Genomic DNA, 7,749 nt, shown 5'->3' with positions numbered 1-7,749 from the left:
ATTGATGTTAAATCAAGGGTAGTATCTGATTGCTTAAAGGAAAACCATTCCACTTACCAGTGGTTCTTCTGAAATGGGCTAGTACCCACTTCAGGGGAGAGGAATGCTAGAGTTTTCTGGGAAATCCTACTCTTTAAGGAAAAGAGAATAAGAGAGCTGAGATTCTACTCTCTTTCACTTCAGCGAGTATGGGAAAAAAGTCCCCTGGTGTTGCTGGCATCCATCTTTCAGTTATGATGGGAATCATTCTGAAGACGAACCTCCCTCCAAAAAGGCAGAGCCAATAGAAAAGGGAAGAAAGGAATCTGATCCCTGAACAATCTAAGCCTGGTGCTGACCCTACTCCACTTTTAATTCCAAGTTATGAATTAACAGATTCAATACTGTTTTTAATCCCTTATGAGCTGCTTTTAAATTGATGGTAAAGTTGATTTAGCATGTTTTCATTTGCATTTTTAAATTCAACTTAACTGAGCATGAGTTCAGGTAGATGCTTCCCTAAGCAGTGTATTTATATTGAATTCTATCTTCTTCACAAAAATCTTATTAATGGCCCCAGTTCTACAGATGAAGAAATCAAGGTATGGAGCAGTTAAGTCACTTGCCCAAAGTGGTCCAGTCAGTAATAAACGGAATTGATACCTAAAACTTTCAAAGACTTGAGGTCCAAATGGGATACGGCAACTCCTTGCTGCCCACAATCCTATAGCTGGAATTATATGGTATTATAGTATGTAAGAAATAACAAAAATAAGATTAATACAAATTTTATATCTCTCAAGGAACTTGTTGTTATGTTCTATAGAACCATGGGGGATATTTAGTTGTGTCTCTGTTCTACTTACTCATTTAAATATCTCAAGAGTGGATAATAATTTGAAGTAAAAAAAAAAATTGTACTAATCTAAAATGTGATAAATAATTTTATGTAGTTATAACATTAACATTCCCACAGGAATTGCTATTTTTTGACTCAGGAACACCTGAGTATGAAGTAAATTAGAAAATTCCATTCTTTGGAAGTGAGAGGCTTCACTGAGTTAAGGTTTAATTTCAGTGTAAATTAGGAGCTTGTGAGAAAGAATAAGTCAACACCAAGCAGTGACTGCCTCCAAAATGATGTGGTGACCAAAGATATTGGAAACACAGGTGAAGGCATGAAAGGATTGGGGGAAGTGAGTGTGGGAAAATACAAAATAAACTGCTGTGCCAGACACAAGCCAGCAGAGCTCAGTTCTGGATAGTTCCCGCAACAGTAAGTAATTAATGTGGTTTGATTTAATTGGCTATACAGGCAGATAAAAGCCAATAGGTCAGATTCAGGAGTGCAATAGTGAATAATATGTAATCATTTAAAACCAGTGTTTCCAGAAGGTCCCATTATGGCCCAGCCGTTAATGAAACTGACCAGCATCCATGAGGATGTGGGTTCGATCCCTGGCCTCACTCAGTGGGTTAAGGATCTGACGTTGCTGTGAGCTGTGGTGTTGGTCACAGATGTGGCTCGGATCCCATGTTGCTGTGGCTCTGGCATAGGTTGGCAGCTACAGCTCTGATTGCACCCCTAGCCTACTAGGAACCTTCATACGCTGTGGGTGCAGCCCTAAAAAGACAAAACCAAACCAAACCAAACCAAACAAAAAAACCAGTGTTTCCAAACTTGTTAAATGATGAGAGTTGTAAAGAGTATTCATTAAAATAAGATTACTGCGTCTTTCTCTGTAGAATTTCTCAGTGGTTATCAAATAGAAACAAACATTTGCATTTTAAGCAAATATTCATAAGGATGAGCTGAAATCTGGCAAATTTAGGAAAAACTGATTACAGACAAAGCCAACCAGAGTTTATGGTCATGACTATAAAATGAAGATGTGAGGAGTTGTAGATAGGATGGCAGAGTAGAAAGTCTTGAGTCCACCTCCTCTCACAGAAACACCAAAATTACAACTGATGCTGAGCAACTATCAACAAAAGAGACTAGGATTGACCAAAAAAGATATGCTACACCCAAAGACAAAGAAGAAGCCAGAACAAGATGGTAGGAGTGCACCTTTGTGATATAAAATTCCATGCCTGCCAAGTGGGAAACCCATGAACTGGAAAACAATTATATAGCAGAGGTTCTCCCAAAGGAGTGAGTTCTGAGCCCCATGTCAGGATCCCCAGCCTGAGGGCCTAGGATTGAGAGAAGGAGAATGGAGAGCATTTGGCTTTGAAGGCCAGCAGGGCTTGAGGGCAGGAGTTCCACAGGACTGGGGGAAACAGAGATTCCATTCTTGAGGGGTGCACACAGGTCTCACATGCACTGGGACCCAAGGCAAGAAGCAACTCCATAGAAGCCTGGGCCAGAACTACCTGTGGGTCTTGGAGGGTTTCCTGGGGAGGTGAGGGTGGGTTGTGGCTCACTGTGGGGGGCAAGGATACCGGTGACAGAGCAACAGGAAATAATAATTAGTGTGAGCCCTCCACAAACTTTCCACTTCGGCCCCACCATACAGCCTGCAGTCTCCAGATCTGTGATTGCTTGGGCCAAACAATGGACAGGGTAGGAACTCAGCCCCACCTATCAGCAGACAAGCGAAAGTCATCCTGAGCTCACAGCTGCCTTTAAATATGTCCCTTGACATGATCCTGCCCATAAGAGGGACACCAGTGGGCAGGTACCAGTCCCTACAATCAGGGATATGCCCAAGCTCCTGGACCATACTCAACTACCAGGGCAAGAGACAAGAAGCAAGTGGAACTACAATTCTGCAGCCCGCAAAAAGGAGATCACAAACACAGGAAGTTAGATAAAATGAGATGTCAGAGAAATATGTTCCAGACAAAGAAACAAACAAAAAATGCAGAAGAAAAACTAAGTGAAGTAGAGATAGGCAATTTGCCGGAAAAGAATTCAGAGTAATGATAGTAAAGAAGATCAAAGATCTTAGAAAAATAATGGAGGCACAATCTGGAAGATACAAGAAATGCTTTACAAAGACCTAGAAGATTTAAAGAACAAAAAAAACAGAGATGAACAATACAATTACTGAAATGAAACACTAGAAAGAATCAGTAGCAGAATACATGAGGCAGAAGAATGAATAAGTTATCTGCAAGATGAATTAGTGGAAATTACTGCCACAGAACAGAATAAATAAAAAAGAATGAAAAAAACTAGGATAGTCTATGAGACTTCTGGGACAACTAAACACACCAACATTTGTATTATAGGGATTCCAGAAGAAGAAGAGAGAGAGAGAGAAATGGCCCAAGAAAATATTTGAAGAGATAATAGCCAAACATTTCTCTAACACTGGAAAGGAAACACCTCAACTCCATGAAGCACAGAGAGTACCATACAGGATGAACCCATGGAGGAACAGGCCAAGACACATATAAATCAAATTGACCAAATTAAAGCAAAAGAAAAATATTAAAAGCTTTAATAAAGGATAAGCAACAAATTACATACAAGGGAATTTCGATAAGGTTATCAGCTAATATTTCAGTAGAAACTCTGCAGGCCAAAAAAGAGAAGGCACAATATATTTAAAGTCATGAAAGGGAAAAACCTACAACCAAGAATATGCTACTCAGCAAGGCTCTCATTCAGATTCAATAGGGAAACCAAAAATTTTGCAGACAAGCAAAAGCTAAGAGAATTCAGCATCACCAAATCAGCTTTACAAAAAATGCTAAAAGAAATTCTCTAGGCAGAAAAGAAAAGGCCACAACTAGAAAGAAGAGAATTACAAATGATAAAGCTCACTGGTAAAGGCAACTATGCCTTTACTATACAGTAAAGGTAAGAAATTGTCCACATACAAATATGATATAAAAACTGTCAATTTGGGGAAGAGGAGAATATAAATGCAGGATATTGGAAATACATTTGAAATTAAGACCAGCAACTTAAAGCAATCTTGTGTGTCTGTATGTATATATATATATAGACTGCTATATATATAGACTGCTATATCAAATCATCATGGTAACTGCAAACCAAAAACCCACAATAGATATACATACAAAGAAGAAAAAGCAATCCAAACACAACACTAAAAATAGTCATCAAATCACAAGAGAAGAAAGAGGAAGGGAAGAAAAAAAAACCCACAAAAACAAATCCAAAACAACAAAATGACAATAAGAACATACATATTGATAATTACCTTAAATGTAAATGGATTAAATGTTCTAATCAAAAAACAGAGACCCATACATATGTTGTCTAAACAAGACCCACTTCAGATCTGGGGACACATGTAAACTGAAAGTGAGGGGATGGAAAAAGATCTTCTATGCAAATGGAAATCAAAAGTAAGTTGAAATAGCAATATTCATATCAGACAAAATAGACTTTAAAATAAAGAGTGTTCAAGAGGAGTTGCCCCTGTGGCTCAGAGGTAATGAATCCAACTAGTATCCATGAAGATGCAGGTTTGATCCCTGGCCTCGCTCAATGGGTTAAGGATCCGGCATTGCCGTGAGCTGCACTATAGGTTGTAGACATGGCTTGGATCTGGCATTGCTGTGGTGGCTGTGGCATAGGCCACTAGCTGCAGCTCCAATTCGACCCCTAGCCTGGGAACTTCCATATGCCATCTCAGGTACGGCCCTAAAAAGGCAAAAAAAAAAAAGAAGAAGTTATAAGAGACAAATAAGGACACCACATAATGATCAAGGGATCAATCCAAGAAGAATATACCACAATTGTAAATATATATGCATCCAGCATAGGGGCACTTCAATTTATAAGGCAAATACCAATAGCCAAAAAGGAGAAATTAACAGTAACGTGAAAATAGTTGGGGACTTTAACACCACACTTACACAATGGACAGACTATTCAGACAGATAATCAATAAGGAAACACTGGGCTTAAACAACACATCAGACCAGATGGACTTAATCCATATTTATAAAACATTTCATCCATAAGCAGCAGAGTACACATTCTCCTCAAAAAAAAAAATGATGATACAAAAGAACTTATTTACAAAACAGAAACAGACTCACAGACTTTGAAAAAATTAGGAGTTTAGGGTTAACATATACATACTACCATCTACTATATATAAAATATATAATCAACAAAAACCTCCTGTATAGCACAGGAAACTTTACTCAGTATTCTGTAATAGCCTATATATGAAAAGAATCTGAAAGAGAATGGATATATGTATAACTGATTCACTTCGCTGTACACCAGAAACCAACACAAATTGTAAATCAACTATACATCCATAAAATATACACATCAATAAAATATAAAAGTTAAAAAATAAAATGAGGATGCAATTTAAGTCAGTTTAGTAGAAACTTGTGCACACTTCTTTTAGTTTAGAAATGTGTGCAGTGTACATTCATGAGATATTTATGGACTACATACTACGTGCTAGCCATGGTACTGTAAGTGAAAATTTGTGATGAACAAGGCGTGGTTATTTTTTTAATTGACTAAGCACTTCCAGAAGAAGAGATACATGATTCCATAGGCAATTGTAATAGACTCTGATAAATTCGATGTTCAGTATACAGTCTTACAGTAGCAAATAGAAGCTTGTGACCCCAGTTGAGGAAGCCATACCTAAACTGAGAATTGACAGGCAATTGGGAAATAAATGGAGCATGTGCAGAGTCTGAAGTTCTTCCACTGCTTATACGAGGTGGGGTTGAAATACACAGGAGAGGGAAGAAGTACGTAGTAAACAGAAAATGAAGGGTCTTCAGAAGATAGGTAGAGTCACGGAAGAGATTTAGCAAGGAAGTGACATCATCAGACTTGCATTTCAGAATAGTGACTGCAGAGTAAGCAATTACAGTAGAACCAACCTCACACAGGTTAATTAGGAACCTGGGGCATGAATTCAGCCTTTGGTGATAGTCCTCTATGGTATAATTTTCAATATGACAAATATCGTGGCTTAATAATATGACAAACTTTGTGGCTTAAAACAATACACATCTGGTCTTGTGGATTAGAAGTTTAAATGTGGCTTCTCTGGCTTAAGGTTTTTATACGTTTACAAAGTGTTTGCCAGAGCTGTGTTCGCATTTGGAGACTAGGTATGGATCTGCTTCCCCACTTTCACAGTTGTTGGCAACCTTAAGTTCTTTGCAGTTGTTGAACTATGAACTTCACTTTTTGCTGACTCTTGCCAGAGGCCACCCCCCACTCTCAGAAGCTACCAGCACTTACATGCCAGGAGGAGTTCCCCAACAAGGATTGGGTGATCAAGGCATCTGAAGGTCTGAATCTAAAAAATTATTAGGGATAGAAAAGAAGTGGTTAAGTTTGAGCTATATTAGATCATTTTTTTTGTCTTTTTGTCTTTTTAGGGCCACACCCACAGTATATGGAGGTTCCCAGGCTAGGGGTCTAACAGGAGCTGTAGCTGCTGGCCTACCACGCGGATCTGAGCTGCATCTGCGACCTACACCACAGCTCACAGCAACACCAGATCCTTAACCCACTGAGCAAGGCCAGGGATGGAACCCTCGTCCTCAGGGATGCCAGTCGGGTTTGTTAACCACTGAGCCACGACGGGAACTCCTGGGTCATTTTGATTAAGACTTTACATCGTTTACATGAACCACCCCCGAACCTCCGTTATTTTCGCTAACTTTAAAAAACAAAAATATCTGAACCTAAATATCTGAACCTTCTCTTTTGGAGAGATAATTTACTCTATTAAATGCGAGTGCTGGGGTTATAGAAAAATTGTCTTCACGGCCATGCAGTGATGGTAAATTAGGTATTTGCTCTAAGGAGAGAAATAACACTGAGGAGGAAAATGCCCCCCTTAAGACAGTGAATTTGAAGACATTCTTTAATTACCAAGAAAAGATGCCCAAGAATGACATTCCTTCCCTGCAACGCTAAGAGCAGGCAAGTCACAGGCTTGGCCCATGAGCAGATGCTAGAGCCCTGAAACTTCACTTGCAAGTGGTTAAAACCAGGCACATCATTTCAGCATGTCACCATCATTTGACATTTCAGGAAAGAGATTACCAATTAGTTTATCTAGCCAAAACCTTAGGAAAGTTTTCCAAATGATTTTTACCTTGTAGCCTTGCCAGATGTGTCTCCAAATTCTCCTTCTCCTATCTCTGTCCCAAGTGTGTTATCATTCAGCAAGATAAAAGGCCTGTTTAAATCATTCACAGAAATCTCCTAAATTCTAGCAGTATCCTGGGCAATTAATAGGACTAAATCAGGAAGCTTTCATTTATCTTCAGAGCAAAAAGTTCAAATTCATGTGTGTAGATCTATCGGTAAATTAAGTGTTCCTCAGAAGTTATACAGATTGCTATCTTTAGCAGATTTGCCATATTTTGTCAGAATATAGGAATAAAGGAGGAGTTCCCATCACGGCTCAGTGGTTAACGAATCCGACTAGGAACCCTGAGGTTGCGGGTTCGATCCCTGGCCTCACTCAGTGGGTTAAGGATCTGGCATTGCCGCGAGTTGTGGTGTAGGTCAAAGATGCGGCTTGGATCCCATGTTGCTGTGGCTCTGGTGTAGGCCAGTGGCTACAGCTCTGATTAGACCCCTAGCCTGGGAATCTCCATATGCAGTGGGAAGTGGCCCTAGAAAAGGCAAAAAGACAGGAAAAAAATATATATATATAGGAATAAAAATGGTTCTTTCATTGGTATTGGCATTGCTAGATGATATCAGTTTGAGTTTTAAATGCCTCCTTGATCACCAAGGTGTTATATTGGACCAGCAGACGGAACTCGCCCCCAGTGAGCACCACC

This window comes from Phacochoerus africanus, chromosome 7, assembly GCF_016906955.1.
Source record: "Phacochoerus africanus isolate WHEZ1 chromosome 7, ROS_Pafr_v1, whole genome shotgun sequence".
NCBI classification, from domain to species: Eukaryota; Metazoa; Chordata; class Mammalia; order Artiodactyla; family Suidae; genus Phacochoerus; species Phacochoerus africanus.
Note: the sequence above shows the minus strand (reverse complement) of the source record.